Genomic DNA, 22694 nt, shown 5'->3' with positions numbered 1-22694 from the left:
TGACCTGGGTGGCATTTGTTGCAATAAGGAACAATGAGATAAATATCCAATGCAAGAGGCATCTACAAATTATCCTTAGTGATTAGAAATGTAACCCATTGGAGGTGTAAAACTCAAGAACTATGGTATTTCCCCTAAATAAATACTAAAACCCAACTTGTTGAGAAAAAAACTCAAATTGTTTTGCTTTGTTCAAGTGTGAGACTAGTAAAACTATTAACACCTATAAAACATAAAGATATTAATCCTTACCTCTCCCTTCTCACTTCTTATAGGGTTATACAAGGTAAAACATTTTGTTGATAACAACGTAGAGAAGTGCAAGGATAGGTTTGTAGCAAGAGGATTCTCCTAGAGAGGGAGTTTATTATAAGTACTTTTGTTCTAGTTTCTAGGTACTCTTTCATTAGAGCCATTGTGTCTCTTGCACTAGGATTTTTTCGTTTTTTGTTTTTATACCAGATGGATGTAAACATTATATTTTTTTTAAAGTTTTGATTAAGGAAGTTCATGTTAATAAACTAAGGGGTTTTGGGGAGTATGGATGGAATACCAATCCGTGTAGGTTGAAGAAGTCCCTTAATGCATTGAAGTAGGGTTCACATGCATGGTACTCAAACATTGGTTAGTCTTGATTGAATTTTGGCTTCACTAACATCATTGTATATCCTAACCTTTATTATTTTATTTGATATATGTGTTTCTTCTCCTAGTCTTGTACATAAATGACTTAATACTTACAGGGAGTTATGAAAATCTCATTGCGTGATGCAAGAAGAATTTAGAAAGTGAAATTTGATATGGAGGACATGGGTGTTGTGGATGAAAAAACCTTGATAGCTAATTTCAAACTACTATATATAAGTATGAAGAAAATACCTTCTTTTTAAAAAATCATACTTTCACTACTTGCATTCTAATTGTTGGTCGAAGATATCAAATACCTTTTTCTAGTGGTTGTCTTGGGATATATCTTGATTGTTAATCCTACTATACTTTTCACCAATCAAACCTAATTGTTGAAACCTTTTAGCACTCCCTACCACCCCCTTGAACTCCTCTAAGTTGTGGGAGGTTTTATATTATAACTTAACCTGACCTCTAAGGTCTGTTATGAAGATGGGATTACAAAATTCATCTTTTTAGAACTTCATTGAAACTCAAAACTAATACTACCATTACATTCATCTCTTCAAAATATTTTTAACGATATAATTTTTATCTCAATCCAACTTAGATTGAAAATTATGTCCATTTGAAGTTTGACTAATTATATTATGCCACATCAACAAGGGAATGCCACATGCCATCCACGTGGCCTTTCCACATCACCTCGGGTAGTCCTACTGCACTTATGATCCCAACATAGTAGCCACATGGCCATTACTAGAACTCTATGGCACTTCCCACCTCATCCCAAGCTTGTGATTCCCACCAAGTCTAACCCTATCGTGTTGCATGTTTATTCCTCGTTATGTTCAATTCCATGGAAATTATGTTGTCCCACATTATCCAATGTTGACACACACCTAGACCCTCAGACCTTTAGATGACTCAGTTATCTTGTGGGGAATCTAGCTCTATGAAAATATAGGGCTCCATAGGGGTTTGGACCACATGCCATCCCTAGATCCCAGATTCCTCGAATCACATGCAATTTATATGGAGAATCTGTCCTTGAACCTATTCAAAAATTTCGTATGTGTTAAATTCCACTACTACTGGTTGCTCTACATCCCAAATGAAACATCCTCTTGCATAGAAATCTAGTCTTGTGCCTATTATATACCCAAGGGGGGCCACCTCGAATAACTATAGTTTTCATGGAAATCTGGCTTGATTACGATCTTGTACATTTAAAAGAGTACATTTCTTGTCTAGTTGGATTCCCTATATTATCGAATGCATATGCAAAGTTATGCTGGAATCTACCCCCTTCACATATTTGAATGAAACTACCTTGTGAGATGAAAAATGCATCTGACTTGGATATAAATACCTCCAAGATGTCCATCTAGACCTGGATGCAAATGCTACCAAGGGACCATTTGGCCCGTGATACAAAATTAGGATTTTTATCAAAACTGCAATAAGGGAAAATTCAAAATTTTAACGAAATTCCTTAAGGAAAAGCCTTTACCCAGAATAGAAAAATCCATGGATAAGAACCAACAAATTGAAACTTGACCCTCAAAGGTATTATGCCATGACTAGAAGAATTTGATGGCATCGACAAACTTAACTTGTATCAAATCCTGAGAAAAAGAGAGAGATGGTAGCAAAGGCCAAATTTCACTGGAAAACCACAAACCATATTTACTCTACGAAGCTCTTGAAATTACAACAATACATAGATGTGCATAGCCATGAAATTATCACATTCATGTATACAAAAACATGCAGGAGTGAACGACACAACAAATAGGTGAAAGACTTGCAATAATAGGTGAAATAAGGCACTTTAGGCAACCAATCATAGTTATGTAAATAGATTTTTAGTTCACGAAGAAAAATAACAATCACATAGATCCAAAAGTTAAAACTACCCATAAAACAATATAACAAAATTCATTCAACATGAACATTTAGTAATCTCAACAGTCCTTCCATGGGTAGCGTTGAACCATACATTTATACATCACATATCAAACATTTCATCATCCACACTTTAAATGGAAGCAAGTAAATATATTTATCTGTTAAAATTGAAATGGTTGGAAACTAAAGGAGGGAATTTAACTCTCCACCCAACCATAGGCTAGTTAAAATGCAACCTTTCATACAGTTAACCAACCCCGCGCTGGATTCAGAGATTTATGAGTTACTTGCTTAAGGAAATTTCACACCGATATTTAATTAAACAAATAGGAGAGGATTCCATTGTTTAGGTGGTTTATCACTTGCTGTTTAGTATTAAGCACCAGAATGAATCTTTGCCTCTCTGAGATCAATCACATGGATTCACCCAAGGTTCAACTGAAGTATTGCTTAATTATAGGAGATTTAATACACTACATAAGCGGTTTATTAGCTATATTTTCATGGCAAGCACTGCAGGAGTCTATAGCCCACTTTCTGGGGGGTTTATCAGCTTACTTCGTAAACATTAAGTGTGTTATCACGTTTCTCAAAAAGGATTTGGTGGTTTATTAACTCTTTTGACCAGGAACCATAGTGGCTCAAGTCACTTTCCTAATGGCTTATCAGCCTTCCAACAAGCACCCATGTGGTTTATAATCCCATTAAACAAGAACTAAGTGGTTTATCATCTTATCCAACAAGCACTTAATGGTTTATCAACTTACTCAGCAAGCAGAAAGTGATTCAAATATTCACCAAGCTTCCATTGGAAAATCAAACACAAAATCACAACCTAGTCCTCAACACAGTCACAGGGAAAACTCTCGCCAATCACAAAGATTTGGCTCAAGAATACTTCATCTTCCTTTGTAGCTACTCGAGCATATTTCTCCTCTATGTTTTTCTCCTAGAAACATCCAATTATGCCTTCTACGTACCCCTCAAATCTCTTTGATTTTGTTCTACATTCACATGTGTTTTTTCTCTTCCTTTGCATGTGACTTATCTTCCTCTTTGGAAAATTTTCCTCTCTCTCTCTCTATTACATCCCACGAGGGAGGGGATAGTATGGGCACCATCCTCCACTCAGGATTCTCATACCAAAAATTTCATTTCCTTTTATGCAGGCCATTAAATTTATCATGATGATAAGTAAGAAGGAAATAAATGAGGTGGGTGTGGTCTGAGTTTAACACATCACAAGAAACCTCTTCTCCTCATACCTCTAAATCCATGTTCTCTCCCTAAGCTTAGGTATCAATTGTATATTTACGTAAATTACATAACCATATTTACATAGTGACATTTACATGGGTGCAACAAAAAAGGTTGTTACAGACACCACCCCCTTAAAGAAACACTATCCTTGATGTTCTATAATAATAACAAAAAATACAACAATGAGATTTATATGTACAACTATTACATTCATTATGTACTGAACAAAAATGGGTAAATTACCCTCACATGATCATGCCATTTCCTAGTTGGATTTATTTGGTCTAAAGTGCTTCCATTGCACCTTGACCTACTATAATACTCAATTCTGGAGTGCATTCTGCCTTTGGTCTAGAATACATTTTCGTTATGGTTGGAATTCTCCCTCGGATTCCACATGAATCATAGACCAATCAAATCAGTATGATTAGTGTCATGTACATACTTATTAAGCAAGGAAATGTGAAAAACATCACATGCTTTCATTGTGGTGGTAAGTAAATCCTGTAAGCCATTGAATTCACTTTTTCTAAAATCTGAAATGGTCCACAAAATCTTCGTGCGAACTTAGCACAAGACCCTATTCTCAACGAACTCTTTCTTGGTTTGATGCAAAGATATACATGCTCTCCCACTTGGAATTCCTTTTGCCTCTGCTAATCTACATAACTCTTTTTCCTATCTTGGGATTCCTTTAATTTTTGCTTGACATTAATTACCTCCTTTTCCATTTCCTTCAGCATATCAAGTCCAAGTACCAACCTTTTCACTAGATAATTCTAGTTGATGGGACTATTACATTTTATGCCATGTAAAGCCTCAAAAGTACTCATAGTTAGGGACTATTGATACCCATTGTTATAGGAAAATTCAACTAAGTGTAGGAACCTTTCCCACCTCTTTAGTTGGCGCATGAAATAAATTCTCAACATTTCTTTTAGAACTTTATTAACTCTCTCTGTTTTTCGATTAGTTTGAGGATTCTATGCTATGCTAAATGTTAGGTAAGTTCCAAAGCCAACAAACAATTCTTTCCAAAATTTTGAAGTGAACTTGTTATCCCAATCCAAAATGATCTTCTTGGGTATGCCATGTACTCTAAATATTTCCTTCGTGAAAATATGAGCGATTCCAATTTCCTCGTGAGTGACTTGACAACAATAAAGTGAGTTTCCTTGCTCAACTTGTCCACTACCACCATTATAACATCATGTTGCATGGATGTTTTTGGCAATCTTGTGTTGACGTCAATGGATATAACTTCCCACTTTCACTTAAGAATGGGTATTGGTTGCAATACATGGGTGTTTATATTCCACTTTAACTTGCTGACATTCGAGGCAACTCGCAATGTAATCAACAACTTCCTTTTTCATGCCCAACCAGTAGTACATTTTTGTCACCACAGTTATCATTTTTTCATAACCATAATGAAGGTTTTTTGTGAAACTCATCCATGATGAGCTTCTTCAGGTCACCCATGTGTTATCCATGAAAACACATCTTCATTAGCTCAATGGATATCACTATGCTTTTGGTTGAAATACACCTCTTTCTCTAGCCTATTTTAAGACTATAACACACATTTTTCACTCAACAAATGCATTAAACAATGTAAACTTTGAAACGGGAACTATAAACTCAAAACGGGAACTCTGGCCAAAAAAACCCCGAAAAAACATAAAAAACAGTGCTAAAAATGAAAAGTGTGTATACTGGAACGATGATTTTATTTTTTAGGGGTCAATTTTGAACATGTTTTAAAAATGGCAGTGACTACGAAATTTACTACGAAATTTTCGTGCAAAATATAGCTTCAAAACGAAAGTGATGATACTGGAACAATGATTTTTTTTAGGGTCAATTTTCAAACTTTTTTAAAAATGCTAGTAAAACCAAATTTTTATGTGCCAAACAAAGTTGTTTATGAGGAAAAAAACACATTAATGTTTTTGGTAGAATATCATTTTTCTTTCCTAAGTATAAATTCAACATGTTTTCAACCATAACATGCTAGATACAAAAGAAATTGAAAATTTTTCAACTATAAAATTAAAAAACCATGACATTATGAACAAATTACATCACTAAATGAATTCAAAAGTCATTATTTGTATATTGAATAAAACATACATTATATCTCTAATTTAATATTGCATTGTAGATATTTTAAACAATAAAAATGATCATAATTAAGACACATAATCCAAACAACATAAAAATGCCTCATAACTTCTCATTTAACACCATATGGAAATCATTAATTTTATTTCAAGATACGATGCATACATCAGTTATATAAACTGTCTTAAACAATTATTCAAAATCACTCATATTTTCTTGCACACCATCAGAATTCAAATCTTCAGATGAGTGATTGGATGCTGACGAAGATGTTCCATATTCTTCTCTTTCATCAACTAGTGCCCCATCTGAGTCCACATGCATGCCCATCATTTCAGGTTTCAAAATTCTTCTAGATCTACGACTGGTTTCTGCAGACTCCCATCTCAACATTGTTCCTTTTGGTAATAACCTTCTTAGAATCTCTATCGTCTTGAAGTGAAGAGTTCCTCTCTTTGTTAAATTGAAGTCATAAACAAGTATGTCAACATCCTCCAATTTTAATATGTTTGTGCGGTGACGATTTATATTTGTACCCTTTCTTTTTCTCTTTCCGCCATTTTTTTGTCAACTACCATCTCTGGCTTGTACACACCATTGAATGGGTGTGTATTTGTGGCATACCAATGTACTTCAACACTTGTAACATCCTCATTTTCTGTAAAGACCTTTACAACTTTAGAAACCCATAATGGATAGCCATTGGGATCTCCATCTGCTAGCACTGCAATCATGCAACCCTCCTTAATATCCTGTACTGAACCCCTGTAAAGGTCTTCCATGGCTTCACGTTGTGCACGAGATCTCCTGGAACCAATATACATCTCTCTTTCCTCTGCCCATGAAGAATTAATAATACCTTGATATTGTTGCTGTTCAACAATGTTTATTTCCTCATGTTCATTCGACACATTTTGTGGCCAAATAAATGGATTTTTCAAAGGTATATCTTCATTTGTTGTTTTTGAATTGATATCACTTTTATTATTGAAAAATGACTCCCACCAAACTGAATCAGCAATGTAAAAGTACACATATGTATATGTAATACATTTTTTAATTTCTTCCAGGCAATCAGAATAATTTATATCTCTATTTTGTCTGCGTGCATTCTGAACTTCACCAACTAATTGTAATAACAATATTTTTGATGCAAATATTGGATGATCTGGAATGAATTTCAAAAATTGCAAACCTGATGACGGTGCCCATTCTGCAGTAGTTGAATACTTCTTGCCACATATTAGTGTTTTCCCATCAATTTTTTTGATACGAAATTGATGTTGGAAGCTAATGTCATTAAGTTGTTCAATGCATTTCCCCTCACCATATGATCCCAGAATAAACCTTCGCATGTCAACAGTTTCTTCCAACACATCAAAAGTAGGCTCTGGCATGTATGATTTCTTAATACATTCAATTAGTGATGGCAAGCTCCCAACTTCCTTCCTCCTCAATGTGACTGAAAAACGACTGAACATCTGATCAATATGGTCATGAGTGTGCCCAACAAGAAGGAAACCAACCTTTACCTTTTGAAAAATTCTCAATTCAACAAGCATGTTTAGATATCCAAAAACAACCTAATTTTTGTTTTCATGGCAAGTGTTGTCCAATTGTAGATACAAAACTTTAGGAAGATTACTAGACCAATGAGAAATCACATCATGAATTATGGTTATGGTTAGATTTGCATCATTATGAATATTTGGAGCTGTGAAGTACACCCTTGGCAACATTTTCCCATTGTAGACCATACAACCGACCAAGTGAAACTGAATAAAATTTTCCTCCTGTAAATTTTTGGGAGTGCGAACAAAATGTGGTAAAAGTGTTTTCTTCTGGTCCATACCATCAATTATCAAACCCAAATATTTATTTGGATGATCATAACACTTCTTTCAATGCTTGTACAACTTCTTCCTTTCAGTTGTTTGTTGTTCGCGATGCTCCTGAAGTTATTTGATAGTTAAATCTACACAACATAAAAGAAATTCATTAAGAAATATGTTTTCATAGTTGATGACTATACAATTTTAAAAGTTAAAGTTATGAATGCTTACCTCTTTCTGACCTTTCACATTTGTCCCTTTTTGATTTAAGAGAAGCACAAGTACTGCAAATCCCCATCCTTGTCTTCTTAGGAATACAGACATTGTTGAATTCTTTCTTCCATACCTTCACAAAATATTGATATGTAATAAACCGGCCATGTCCCTCAGCACCTTCTGCAAATTCTTTGTATAAGTTGTAGATTTCTTGGCTTGAAAAATTATCTGGAATATGTATTGTCTCTCTATTTGGCATACACTCTGCATGCTTTGAAAATAAATCTTTCATTCATGACATTGCAGTATTTGATAATGGCCCAAACTGTCTTTTATGACGTACTTCTGAATAAAATGTGGGATCCTTTTCCAAATTTTCTTGAATTCTCGAGAGACAAAAGTTCCCAATCGAATGAAACATTTTAAAAGATTTTCTACAGATAAATAAAGTCCTAATATGATAATCATAACCTGACAATGTAGATTACATGCACCCAACTAAATATGAATATTGCATGCTTTTATTCATTGACAAATATCTCTTCCTACTTTCTAATGCAAATTTGAAATCCATATGTTTCAAGCAATCTTTTTTGCAACATTCACTTGAAATGAGAGCGCTGATAGAACTTCTTCTCGTCAGATATTATGCTCTACCCCTTGTATAACTAGAACAACTTGCATTGATACGAAAAGATCTGCTCCTACTCCTCGATACAATATTTCTTGGCAACATCTCCATCATTGGATCATCATTTGTATAAGGATTTCCATCATCATTAAGAGGAACGTTATCCACACTATGATCAGCTCTGATTTTCAAATATTGACTTGGAGGATATTCTTCATCTTCCCCTTCTTCAGTGCTACTGTCATAGTCCTTAGAATTCAGACTGAATGGAAAATTTGACTCGATGTTTATTGGATATTCTTCCTCATGTGCATTGTCAGTGCTACTCTCATAGTCCATAGAATTAGGACTACATCGAAAATGTGACTGTTTACTTATTGAAGATGCTACATCCTGTCCTTTGTCACTGCTACCTTTATACTCATTAGAATTAGGACTAAGTGCATCATCCTGTCCTTCATCACTGCTGCTCTCATAGTCCTTAGAATTAGGACTAAGAGGACACTATGACACTCCATTCTTTTGAAATTCATCATCACGCTCTTCATGACTATTGCTCTCATAGTCCTTAGAATTAGGACTAAGTGGACACCGTGACACTCCAATCTTTTGAAATTAATCATCCCGCTCTTCATCAGTGCTGCTCTCATAGTCCTTAGAATTAGGACTAACAGGACACCGTGACACTCCATACTTTTGAAATTCATCATCATGCTCTTCATTAATACTGCTCTCATAGTCCTTAGAATTAGGACTAAGTGGACACTTTGACACTCCATTCTTTTGAAATTCGTTATCACGCTCTTCATCACTGCTGCTCTCATAGTCCTTAGAATTAGGACTAAGTGGACACCGTGACACTCCATTCTTTTGAAATTCACCATCATGCTCTTCAAAACTGCTGCTCTCATAGTCCTCAGAATTAGGACTAAGTGGACACCGTGACACTCCATTCTTTTGAACTTCACCATCATGCTCTTCATCACTGTTGCTCTCATAGTCCTTAGAATTAGGACTAAGTGGACATCGTGACAATCCATTGTTTTGAAATTTGTCATCAAGCTCATCATCACTACTGCTTTCATAGTCCTTAGAATTAGGACTAAGTGGAATCTATGACTCTTTATTTATTTGAAATTCTCCATCCCCTCTTTCATCAGTGCTGCTCTCATAGTCCTTAGAATCAGGACTAAGTGGAAGAATTGACTTTCTATTCATAGTGGAAGAATTCCCGCTATATTCATCAATATGAATAGAGTTGTTACGCGATGAAGATGTTGATGGTGTATAAATCGAAACTTCACTATCAAAACAATCCATCCCTTTCAAATAGAAGATGTTGAATGATACAAATGGAGAGTCTCCTAAAGATATTATATAGCTTAGAGAATGAAATTTTCCCTCCAAAAAGTTTCGCGAAAATATTTCCCTCCAAAAATTTTCACAAAAATATTTCCCTCCAAAAATTTTCGCGAAAATATTTCCCTCCAAAAAGTTTGTTAGATTTATTTACCTTCATTATTTTATTTTACAATTTAGTGAAAAATGTAAACTAATTTTTTTTTTTATGAAATGAATCACTAAAATTAAAATTGTAAACTACAACTTCTACATTAATTATTTTAATAATTAAAGTATATAATAATTACTAAACAATTGAAAATATTTTTTTTAATTTTTTTCCGGAGAAAAAAACGAACTTTTTATATAATATAGATAAAAAGTTACAAGCAGATGCATAGCATTCAGTTACTGTGAGGACGACACCCACAGAATCTCAGAGAAGGAAACAAACTTCTCTGAACTATCCATATAAACCAAAAACTGTTCCCCTGCCATCGAAACAGTGTGATCTCCCTTACAGAAAATATTGAAACCTCAGTCTTTTTTTATGAGGATTTCAACAGCGACGAGTTTTCACCATTACAGATTTCCAGTGGGTCTCCTTTAAAGGAAAACAACCCACCAAACAGAACCTAAGCACTTGGAAAAACCACGTATACAGTAAAAAATACCATGTCCAAAACAGGAACTGTGATGCATACATTTTGAAAAGAAACATAAACCAAAACCGCTGATAATTGAAAATTTAAGCATAAGGAGGGAGATCCGACACATAGATCTGTTCATGGATTTGTTCAGTTAGTTTCCAAATGCCCATAGCTTGCTGCAGACCATCTTTAGAAAGTTTATCCGCGGCTTCATTCCGGTCCCTGTATATATGTTCAATTGAAAACACATTAAATGAGAGTTTTAAATTCAAGATCTCTTCCAAAAGCGGCCTCAACAAATAATTTTGACATCTACTGTTTCCATTAACCCATTTCACTACATTCAAAGAGTCCCCAAAGATCTGAATTTCGAAGATGTTTCTCTGGATAAGCCAGCAAAGGAGAATCTTTAAAGCTGTTAGCTCAGCAAAATTATTCGTTCCGGAACCAATGCCCACTGAAGCCTTTAAGGAGTGTGATTCATTTAAGTGGATGATTATCCCTGCCCTAGCTGTATTATTCTGAGAAGCGCCATCAAAGTAGGCCCACAGAATCCATGTTATTAATTGTTCCTCCCTGCTCTGAGAATTTTTTCTTGCATCCTCTGGTTTAGGAATGCTGGATAGGATGGCTGAGCTTTGAATAGCGATCGATTCTACTGAACGGGCTCTGTCATTAAAGATGCTTCTGTTTCTTGCTATCTAGATTCCCCAACAGATTATGGGTGGAAGATTCCTCAAATTCCCCTCTAATCTGTGTCTCCACCATTGCTCCCAAGCAGCCACTATGTTTTCCCCTTCCCAGCTTAACTGCTTCTTCAATAATTTTTGGACCTCCTCCCACACCTTTTTTATGAAAGGGCATCCCAAAAAGAGATGGTAGATGGTCTCCGAGTCAGCTATACATAATGGACATCTTCCAGGCCCTTGTTTGTATCTGGCTTGGAGAACATCCCAGGTTGGAATTTTATTTTTGAGCACACACCAGAAAAACAATATGGCTTTTTTTGGACATTTTAATTTCCACAGGGATTTTGCCCACCATTCTGGATCCTCCCATCCTTTTTTCGACATTAAGAAACTGTAACCGGCTTTCGGGGAATAAGATCCTGAGTCTGCATGGGCCCAGAACAACTAGTCCGGTCTATCTCTTATTCTTACATTGGATCTTAATAGTTCCTGGACGAAAGCCTGCCATTCATTCCACCATAATGGTCTAATCTCTAAATCTTCTCCAGATTTCCAAGCTTGCCCCCATATAGTAGACTGCCCTATTTTTTCAATCTGGTTTAAATAAATGATGCCTTTGGATTCGAGATGTCTGATAAGCCCTGGGGACAAAGCGAAAAGTTCATTGCAACCCACCCAAGGGTCCCTGCCTATCCTCACATTTTCTCCATTCCCTACCTGCCAAGCCAGTCCTTGTTCAATGAATTTAAAAGCCTCAGTAGTAGCCTTCCATATCACTGAAACATTCCTTCCTTTCTTATTTGGGTTGCGGATCCAGTCTTCCAGAGGAACATGATCTATATACTTTCGCCTCACTACCCTTGTCCACAAGTTCTTCGAATTAATGATTCTCCATCCGGACTTGGCTGCCAGCGAAATACTGAAATCATAGAGATTTTTAATTCCCCAGCCTCCCCAGTCTTTTGGCTTTGCAATCTTTTCCCAAGCAACCCATGGAAGAACAGAGTCCTCCTTTGACCCAGACCAAAGAAACCTACTGCAGATCTTTTTTATCTTATGAAGGATCCCTTTTGGAATCCAAGTCAAAGCTGCCCAAAAAACTGGCATGGCTTTCAACACTGAATTTACCAAGGTCAGTCTGCCAGCTCTGGATAACCACTTAAAACTCCAGTGAGAGATTTTTGCTTCAATTTTGGCCACCATCCAGTTCTAGTCCTGCTTTTTGTATGAATTTGGCTTCAGCGAGAAACCCAGATACTTGAACGGATTCTCCATATTGTAGACCTCAAAGGGCAGAATAGCTGAGATCTGGGTACATTCGTTTCTGCTGAAACCTTCCATTATTAGCTGAGACTTCCGGAGATTTATTTGCATCCCTGTGGCTTTCATGAACAGATCAAGACTATTTTTTAGTTCTTTCATTTCATTCAGGCTCCCATTTGTAAATAATAGAATATCATCTACAAAAAGGAGATGAGAAATGAACAGATTGACAACAACTTCCAAACCTTTTACCAAACCTGTTCTTCTAGCTTCCAAGATCAACCTGCTTAGACCCTCTGCCACTCAGAGGAAAAGCAGTGGGGATAGAGGGCATCCTTGCCTCAGACCCCTTTGCCCTTTGAAAAAATGAGACGAGGCCCCATTAATTAAAACTGCAAAACTTACACTGGTTACACATCCCATCACCCAGTTTATAAAATCCAACTTAAAACCCAAATGAGTCAACAACATCCTGAGGTATGTCCAACTGATCCTATCATATGCTTTGGACAAATCTATTTTAATCACAGCCCCTTTCTTGTTTGACTGTCTAATGCTGTGGATTGTCTCCTGAGCCACCCCTATGGCTTCATGTATTTTTTGACCATCCAAAAAACCAAATTGTTCACTTGATATGCCTTTTGACAAGACCGGTTTCAGGTGAACAAAAATAAGTTTTGCTATAATTTTATAAACACAATTGCATAGGGAAATTGGCCTGAAGTCTTCGAAAGAGTCCGGGTCCTCCTTTTTTGGGATGAGGGCTATAAAAGTAGCATTAAAAGGGGGGTATATCTCACCTTTTTTCCTCGATTCTTCCACTACCTCAGTTAGTTCTTCTCCAATTGAATCGAAAAAATGGAGGAAGATCTCAATAGTCCACCCGTCCGGACCCGGGCTTTTATCCTTTGCCATTGTTTTTACAATGTTTTCCACTGCCTCCTTTGTCACTTCTCCAGCTAAATCTACTGCTTCCGCCTCTTCTACGAAACGGGGAAAGCATTGAGCTGTTCTGATTACTTCTGCTAAGGTGATCCCTTCTTGTTCTGTAAACAGATTCTGGAAGTGGTTCTTTCCCATTTTTGAGAGCTCCTCAAAAGAGGTAGCTTCTCTTCCTTCTTGATCCTTTAGTTTCCATATTGTGTTTACATTTTTCCGGCCTTTTGCATAGTTATGGAAAAATTTTGTATTCTCGTCTCCAGCTTTTAACCAGATCACCCTACTTTTTAGCCTCCATTCCTCTTCTCTGTCCAATAATATCTTGCGTCTTTGTTTTTCTAACATCAGGATCTTATCTTTTGACTCCTGAGTTGCATACCCATCTGCCTCAGGTTCCTCCATGACCCGAAGTTCAGCATCAATTTTGGATAGCGCCTCATTCTGTTGTTTCTTCCTATCTTTTGCCCAGTCCATAGTAGCTTTTTTGAGTATTTTTAGATTTTCCATAAACAGGGCCCCTTTTTCCTCCGACGAAGATCTGCCCGGATGCCTCCAGGTATCCCTGAATAGAGTATTGTAAGATTCCTCCTGCAGCCAGGAGGCATTAAATTTGAAAGGGGTTGCTGGTTTGAGGGGAGGTTTTTGAAACTCCATTAGGATGGGAAAATGATCAGAGTTCCCCCCTTCACCCACCCATTGCCTGAACATAGGGATATTGGCTGCCAGATCTTCACTGATGAGAAACCGGTCCAACCGCTTTGCCACTCTCTCCTCCCCTGCTCTTCTATTCCTCCAGGTAGGTTTTGCTTTGATTAGATTTACATCTATCAGATTGTGGGAGAGGAGAGCATTTGAAAAGAAATCCGAAAGTGGGTCTTCCCTGGCTGAGGGACCCCAGGCTTCCGCATTCCCTATTGAAAAATTTAGATCTCCTCCTAAAATCAAACTTCTGTCTTTCAAAAGGGATTTGGATAATAGGTTGTTCCAGAAAGTTTCCCTTCCCTGACAAGGCCCATAGATATTTATAATCAGAAAAGGAAATCCAACCTCAGGAGAAAAGACCTCCATGCCGAGGACATGAGCCATACCCTAAAGACTATTTATCTGCAACCTACCTTCCCAGACTCCAATAGCCAAACCCCTCGAATGCCCCTCAGCATCTATGGCATGGAAAACCCATCCTGGAAGAGAGATCCTAAGAGCAGCTTCCACCTCAAAACTCCTGCCAAGGGTCTCTTGAAGAAATAAGATATCCGGATTGTAACGTGAAACTAACTCCTTTAAGGCCAGTTTTTTGGGTTTATTGGCTAAACCCCTGCAATTCCAAGATAACAAGATCATTTTACAACCTGGTCAAGGGGGTTTACTTCTCTAAGCACCCCAGGGATGGACATTTGTTTCCCATCAGCAACATCAAACTTTGCTTTAACCTGTGCTTTTGACAGGTTTGATTTTCTACCTCTCGCCTTCCTTTTGGAGGCCTGTGACAAAGATGGGCCTAACCCACCAATCGGGTCAGGGGTTTCTAACATTTTGCCCAGTTTTTTGTCAAGAGATCTTAGATTATAATGGCACACCGGAGAGGAAAGGACAGGTTCCAGATTATTTAGGGGAACATCTTCGCAATTCAGATCGATGGATGGAATACCAACAATAAGATTTTCAATTTTTATCTGATCATCAGTACTACAGTTTTTAAGAGGAGATCCATCTTTTAAACAGACATCTTTAGATTTTGAAAATGGAGAGGAATTACATAAGTCTCAATGCATACCGTTTGGATCTTCCACAACGATGTCAGCACCTTCGTTTATAATCTCCATGGCTTTCTTCTCCGGGGTACCATGGTTCTCGATGCCTTCTGGTACGGGCTTTATGGCCTGACTGTCATCAGCTTCCTTCTCAGGATGGTTCTCCTCCATAGTGATGTCCTTAAGCTGATCCTCAGTCACGAATTCCATATCTTTCCTCAATTTCTTCTCCCGCTGTTCACCTTTTTTCTGCGATCTCCTTCTGCGATTACCAAGGGGGCAATCCCTTGCCAAATGCCCATATTCATGGCACCTGTGACATCTAAAGGGGAGGTGCTCATAATCCAACGGTTGTTCAAAAACATAATCCCTGTACTGCAGATTTATGGATTCCGCTAACCCCTCTTTTGGATTTAAACCAACAAGGATCCTGGCCATGGCTCTTTCGTGGGTGTGAAGGAACGACATATCGACTTCAAGGTATGTGACCAGCAGATTTCCAATGGATCTGAATACAGATTCCACCCACAGGAAAGGAGGAAGACTGGGCGCTCTGACCCAGACCGGAAACTCGTCTACCTTCTCCCTTTTTGCGTCAAATAATGGCGACCACCTCTTGAACAAAACAGGTCGGTTCCCAAAAGCCCAATTTCTTTCTGCGACCTAGTCGGCATCTTCCTTTTTTTCAAATATATTCTAAAACAAATTAATCCCACATTCAACCCGTTGTAAAACAATTCTACAATATTCACTTTATAATATTTTAAAACAAATTATCCCACATTAACCATACGGTAAAACATCTCCGTAATTTCACTTATATACTAAATTTCATTATCACTATTACTCACATCACATCCAGGTTTTCTGAAGTTCGTTGAAAGACTTGTGAATTTGTGGAGCAGCTACATTGCTATCAACAACATATTCAACGAAGAATTCTCGCAATTGAAAGGTAAGTTAAATTTTTTCCTTGAAAATTTTCATATTAAATTAGTTTAATGAAGAAGATTTTTTTTTTTTTTTAAATTAATAATTTTTTTGAGCCAAAATAACAATTACGTCCGTCATGAGCATGGTGGGCCCGACCAAACTCAATCGCCCAACAGCCGTGGGCGGGCCACCGCGGTGTCACTGGGTGGGCAGGCGGGATGTGAGGGAGTGTGTGGGGTGGTAGAGGGTGTGGGGGTGGGTGGGGCTGCGACGCCCACCCCGGCGGCTAGCCTGCCTGCCCGCCTAGTGGATGGGCGATTCCCGGCCGCGGCGAGCGGGCGGGCCGCCGGGGTGGGTGCCACAGCCCCACCTGCCCCCACACCCCCTACAACACCTCCCACGCCCCCCACACCCTCGGGCCATCGAGGTGGGCGCCGCAGCCCCACCCGTCCCCACACCCCCTACCGCCCCCCCACCCTCACCCCCTCCACCCACACCCCTCCCCCCTACCCCCTCATCCTGCCCCCTCAACGCCACCCTCACCCCCTATGACCAGCCCCCCAGACCCCTTGTTGAGCCTCAAACCTGCATCTTCCTATACACCCTCTCAGCCTTCTTTTTCCCACTTACTTCATCCATCAAGCTGTTAAATCATTGCATTATAGTCTTAAAAGAGCTTCTGACTTGGTTTTCTAACTATGCTTATGACTGTTGTTTGGTTTAGATTTTTGTTCAGGCAGCTGCGGAAACTTGTCAGTTTCCGCAGCCAGCACAAGTTTCCGCAGCCAGCACAAGATTCCGCAGCTATTTTGTTAAAAGCTATGCTACAGGTGTCCTATGAAGAAACGAGCCACATGGGCAAGCTACAGGTGACGGGTACATGGAACGTGTCCCTTCAAATCTGCCAAATCATCCATAGAAGGTCAGGGTCAACAAGGGTAAAAGGCAAATCCAACCAAGGAATTTAGCGGTGGCACGTCTCTGTTTGGAGCACGTGAAAGTTTACGTGGCCTAGTTCTCAACCCACGGAGACATCGGCACACCTGGAGATCATCCCCGTAACCCGAATCCAACAGCTACCACTCCGAAGATTTAATAGGCATGATGACAGTTACGCTAGATCTCGGCTGAGGAGATCTACGTGTCTTTGGCAATGCAGTTGATAGCATATGATTCAATTAGTCAGTTTCAACACTTTTTCATTATAAATAACGCGTTGATGAACACTGTAAAGAAGCTTTTTGGAATGTAATTTTTGAACGGTTTTCTATTATCACCCCACTGTACTCTGTTTTATATATGTTGCTGCTGCTTTAATACATGAGAAGACTACTTTCTTAAGCTCGTTCTTATGACTGTTCGTTGACTGGCTGAGGTGGCAGAGGGCCCCTGTGCACTAAAGCCCGGTATAGTTGTCATTTAATTTTATTATGCTTCTGTCTTTATAATTACTAACTTGTATATAACATGTTTTTAGTTCACTGCTGTTTATATTTTCACTTTTGTTTTCTTATAGCTGTCAGCTGATCAACGTTTTTCTGCAGGTTTTCTTAGGCAACCCCAGGAAATTTTCATCTTTTTGATAACTATTGACATATGAGATCATCTTGTCCTTCCTGCTAATTTCCATTTTCTGAAGTTTAATTCCAGCACTATCCTTTTTCAAGTTGTGATTTGCTTATTTCTTTTTCTGCTACTTAGACATCATACTACTCATTTGTTTATGGTTTCTTTCTATAGTCAAGTGACTCTATTAGTAAGGAATCATAATATTACTTATTGTAGTGTGATTTAGTTATCATATTGCTTAAACTTGTTCATGATTGCTTCCCACAAGGTAGATTGAGCTGAAGGGTAAAGGATCTGAAGAGTTGAAGTAGTGTGATTAGTTTCCTTTATGAAATTTAATTTCTTGCCACTTAGTTATCATATTGCTTAGACTTATTCATGATTGCTTCCCATAAGGTAGATTGAGCTGACGGGTAAATGATCAGAAGAGTTGAAGTAGTGTGATTAGTTTCCTTTATGCAATTTAATTTCTTGCCATTTAGATATCATATTACTTGACTTGTTCATGATTGCTTCCCACAAGGTAGATTGAGCTGAAGGGTAAAGGATCTGAAGAGTTGAAGTAGTGTGAATTAGCTGCTTTGCTTTTAATTTGAGTTTCTTTAAGTTCAATTTTTACTTTCTTTTCATTCAGCATCAAGGATACTGGGCCATTGTCATTAGTTCACTGTTTGATACATTTACTTCCTCTTAAGAATTGATTTCATTACAATTGTTTTAAAGCTTTCTCTTTGATCACTTTTAAGTTTGGGGAAATCACTGTAGAAATCACCATCACCATCCACACTTAACTTTCATTTTCACCATCACACATTAGGAAAAGATAAATCCAAAAACAAACTAGAAAACTCAAAAATGACAAAAGACTAAGGAAATGGTTATCTAGTACATATAGTACACTTCACTTCGTCAGTTTACGAATCCCAGATTGACATTTTAAATAGCAATTTAGAATACACTAAATTGACCAAACACCCCTCACCCCCACATCCCCACACGACCCCCCAACCCCCTCATGCCCACCCGCACCTGCCCCCCTTCCACCCCCACGCGCCCACTCGCCTCTCTCCCCCTACCCAAACCCACTCGACTCCCCCACCCAGCCACCCGACCCTCATCCCCTCCCCTCACAACCACCTGACCCCCTGACCCCTTGACCCCTCTCGCCCCCTCACACACCCCCACACGCCTCCCGCCCCCTCACACACCCCCTCACACACCCCCTCACACGCCGCCCTACCCGCCCCCTCACACACTGCCCTCACACTGCCACCCACACCTGCCCACCCTTCCACCCGCCCTCCCCTACCCTACCTGTTCTAGACATATTTGGGCACTGCAACCCCAATCAAATATGTCCATAAACCAAGGGCTTCTAAACCCTTAAAAGTGTTGTTTCATACCCTAAAGGAACAAGGTCAGTTGATTACATCATCTCCCAGAAGTTCTCCATGAAAAACTACTTAGAACTGGTCAAAACAGGACCATACAGAATGCTCCATGCATAGGGTGCGATGCATCTCACCTATTACACACGAGGGGTGAGATGTATACTGGAAAGCCCTTCTGTAGGGTGCGATGAGCGAGAGAAGACAAATGGCAGAAGCAGTGTGCTAGGTGGAAACACAGAGAATCTTCTAGAAACTGCTCATATGACACTTGCATCTCTGAATTCGCCATGGGATGAGTAAGAGATCTGAAATCTCCAAGTGGAACCAAGAACTATCAGTGAAATGACACTAATCAAAATCCCAGAAGCTGACTCACTCTCCTGAAAACATCTATATATGGATCCTTCTTCCAAGAGATCCAGAGGCTGGAATTTTGTAATTGCAAGGAAGTGCTGTTGGCTTCTCTTTGAAGATGTTGTTGGGTGATCTTGCTTTGTATGAGGTGAAGAGGGCTTTCATGCTGGGAGGATGATGCTAGATCAGACAACCTAGTTGTAATCCTCTCTTCTACTACTTCTATCAATAAAGCTATTTGAGTTTTCCTCCATATGCTTGTATATCTCTGAATCTTGTTTATGTATGCATTTATATGGTTATGTACATCTGATCCTACATTATTTATGGTTATAGATCTCTATGCTTTGATGGTATTTTGCTGCCTTGACTCTACAGGTGTCCTTTGAAGCGGGACAAGCAAGAAAGGAGTGGCGAAAGCTTTATCAAAGGAGAGAGGAAACAAGCAAGGAGACTAGTGAAAGACTGAGGTTGGTGCTCTTTGCTTCTCTCTCATCTATCTCTCATAAAGGAAAACAAAATTAACTTTAATCTATTTGTTTCTAAGATAGCTACCCGTCTTAGTGGGAATAGCAGCTCTGAATGGACACTAGTTTTCCCGATAACAAAATGGTGACTCCGCTGGGGAGCGAATAGTTTGTTTGTTTTGTTACTGTTGTTTGCTTTATAAACCACAGACAGAGCCTGAAGTTAAGCCAGCTAGCCTTTGAACTGCTTTTGCTATGCAACTGCAAAGTAGATCAACGCTGCTTCAGTCAATCTCTGGGTTGGTTTATGAACTGAACATCTAGCTTGCAAACATCCTAAGTGCCCTGGTGGTAGCTCAAATAACCTCATTAGATCAGCCCCTATACTTTGTGTTTACTGACAATCATTAGCTTAGATTAAATCCCTGAACTTAGCTGCAAACTGTGAGAAAAAACCAAGCTCAGTCTCGTCCCTAGACCATTGCATTGTCTCTTCTTGACAACCTGGATGCATCGCACCTCCCATGTGTTGTAGGTGAGATGCATCCTTGTTTCCATGTGTTAGAGGTGTGATGATTAGATGAGACTGTTTCTGCCTCCATATTTTGGTTTTTTCTTCATTATCTTCAGCTTTATTCAGTAGTTTTGCTGTCTGTGATCAATATATCTCTGTTGAAACCATCTTCCTTGCACTATTTAGCCTCCATAAGAAAGAATTGTGAATGTTTTTTTATGTATTTTTCATCATTTACAGTTCTCTTGTGCAAACAGTAGCTTAATCGAACTGTCGTCTTTTGATTTGAAAGTGTCACAAGTGTCGTTTTCAGTCAAGAAAAAGAGTATTACAAAGCATTCCTCTTTTAGACAACTGATTACACTTTTGCCATTGTATTTGATTTGAATCATTAGTATTTCAAGTGTCGAAAGCAGTTTAAATTCAAAATCGCAAAGTGTCGCCTTGGCTTTACTTTCGTTTTTTGAAAAGAAAATTGTTAGTACTGTCGCTTTGAAAGAAGAATAGTTCAGATCTGTACTTAGCATTCTTTTTTGTCATTTATACATTAAGAAAGTGGAAAACTAATACATGCATGTGCATTTGCATTAAGACTGCATGCTGAAGTTGATTTAGGAAAAGTGAATCTAGTGTGTGCTCTCTGCTCTATGTTGAAAGAATTTCATATATCTTTCCTTAGTAGCTAAGATTTTCATTGCAAAAAGAAAGTAAGCGACTATTTATCATCTCAGACTGCATATTTAGGAATTGTATATCTACATCACGTGGTGAACCTTAAAGGCAAACTTCTTAAGAAATATCAACAATAAAATAAACTTCAATGAACATAAAAACGCTTTGGAACCTAATGCACAACATTTAGAAGTCTAGGCTAGAGACGTATTCCGGCGTCGTAAAGCCTGGTAAGTATCGCTTTCATTGTAGGTTGGGTGATTCCTCCTCTTTGAGACGACAAGTGCCAGTACGGACTTGTGCTCCCATGTATCGTCGAGTATATATTGGGAGGCCACAATAGGCTACATCCTTTATCCTTAGGAAGCCGTGTCTTCCGCCCTATCGATCGCAATGCACTGAACATAGCATTCAGGAAGATTGACTGCTGCACCATAAAAAGAATTCTGCAGTTTTGCGATTGGTTTGGTAACCCCTCTATCTAGATTTCCAGAGTAGTCACTTTCGTTCCTTTTCAGACTCCTTAAAAGAAAAGGTCCATCTAAGCACTTGTCACTTCAGGCTCATTAAAAATTGAAGGTGACTAGAGTCATCTTTAGCTTTTTCTTGATTCTTAAAAATTGAAAAAGCAAGTTGTGTCAAAGTGTCATAAAATTCATTTAATTCAGAATAACATTTTCCCCTTTTTATTTTGAGTTGATCAAGTAATCTGCAATCGTGGAAGAAAGTCAATCAAAACCCTGTCATTCATAGAGATTAACGAGTTAACCATCTTTGACTCCGGAAACGAAACCATTCCAGGCCAAGCAATCTCGTTTAACTGGGTCAAAGTCTCCTAGTTTGTTTGAAACTTGTGTTTCAACATCCTCAGAAACTCCAGTTACTCCAACTATTTCTAGTATCCCTGCCTCTACAGAAGAAGTTCCACAGTTACAAGAGGACACTAGAACTGATCCTTCGGTAACGGTAAACACATCTATTCCTGAACCAGTTCCATCTAAGATTGATTTGGAAAGTGTTAACCCTCCAACATCTATCGCTGTAGAGTGTGCACCTTCTTCGGCACCAGAAATATTTTACGGACCTGACGGTCTGCCTCTTCCACCTGGACTGATTGCGATAGAAGAGATTGTGGAGGATCTTCCATCTAGTACCCCATTGCATTTTGGAACTGGGATCCACCTATATCCTTCTAATTAAGAAGATAGTCAACCTTCATCGTAAGTTCTTGTAGAATTGCTAGGGAGTCTTTTGGATAGACTCAATATTTCTGAACAACCATCGACATCTAGGACTGTGTCACTCGATACAGTAGTAGCAGAACCTCCTGCCACTACTCCGACAATGTTTGCTAGTATAGCATCTGTCCAAACTAGCTCTCAACCGCTAGATGTAGTCCACCCAGGGACTGTTTCGACAATATGGTTTGTTCCTGTTTGTTCGTCCGGAATTATATTTTGAATTTCTTATGTTGAGTCTTAGCAAATTGATCCTCCACAACAGTATCAATTTGGGCAGTCCAGTCTACAAGGACCAATTTTTCCTTTGAACACTGGATTT

Source organism: Pinus tabuliformis, chromosome 8 (genome assembly GCF_031772625.1).
Source record: "Pinus tabuliformis cultivar Carrire ecotype Pingquan chromosome 8, CPIR1, whole genome shotgun sequence".
In the NCBI taxonomy this organism is placed as follows: Eukaryota; Viridiplantae; Streptophyta; class Pinopsida; order Pinales; family Pinaceae; genus Pinus; species Pinus tabuliformis.
Note: the sequence above shows the minus strand (reverse complement) of the source record.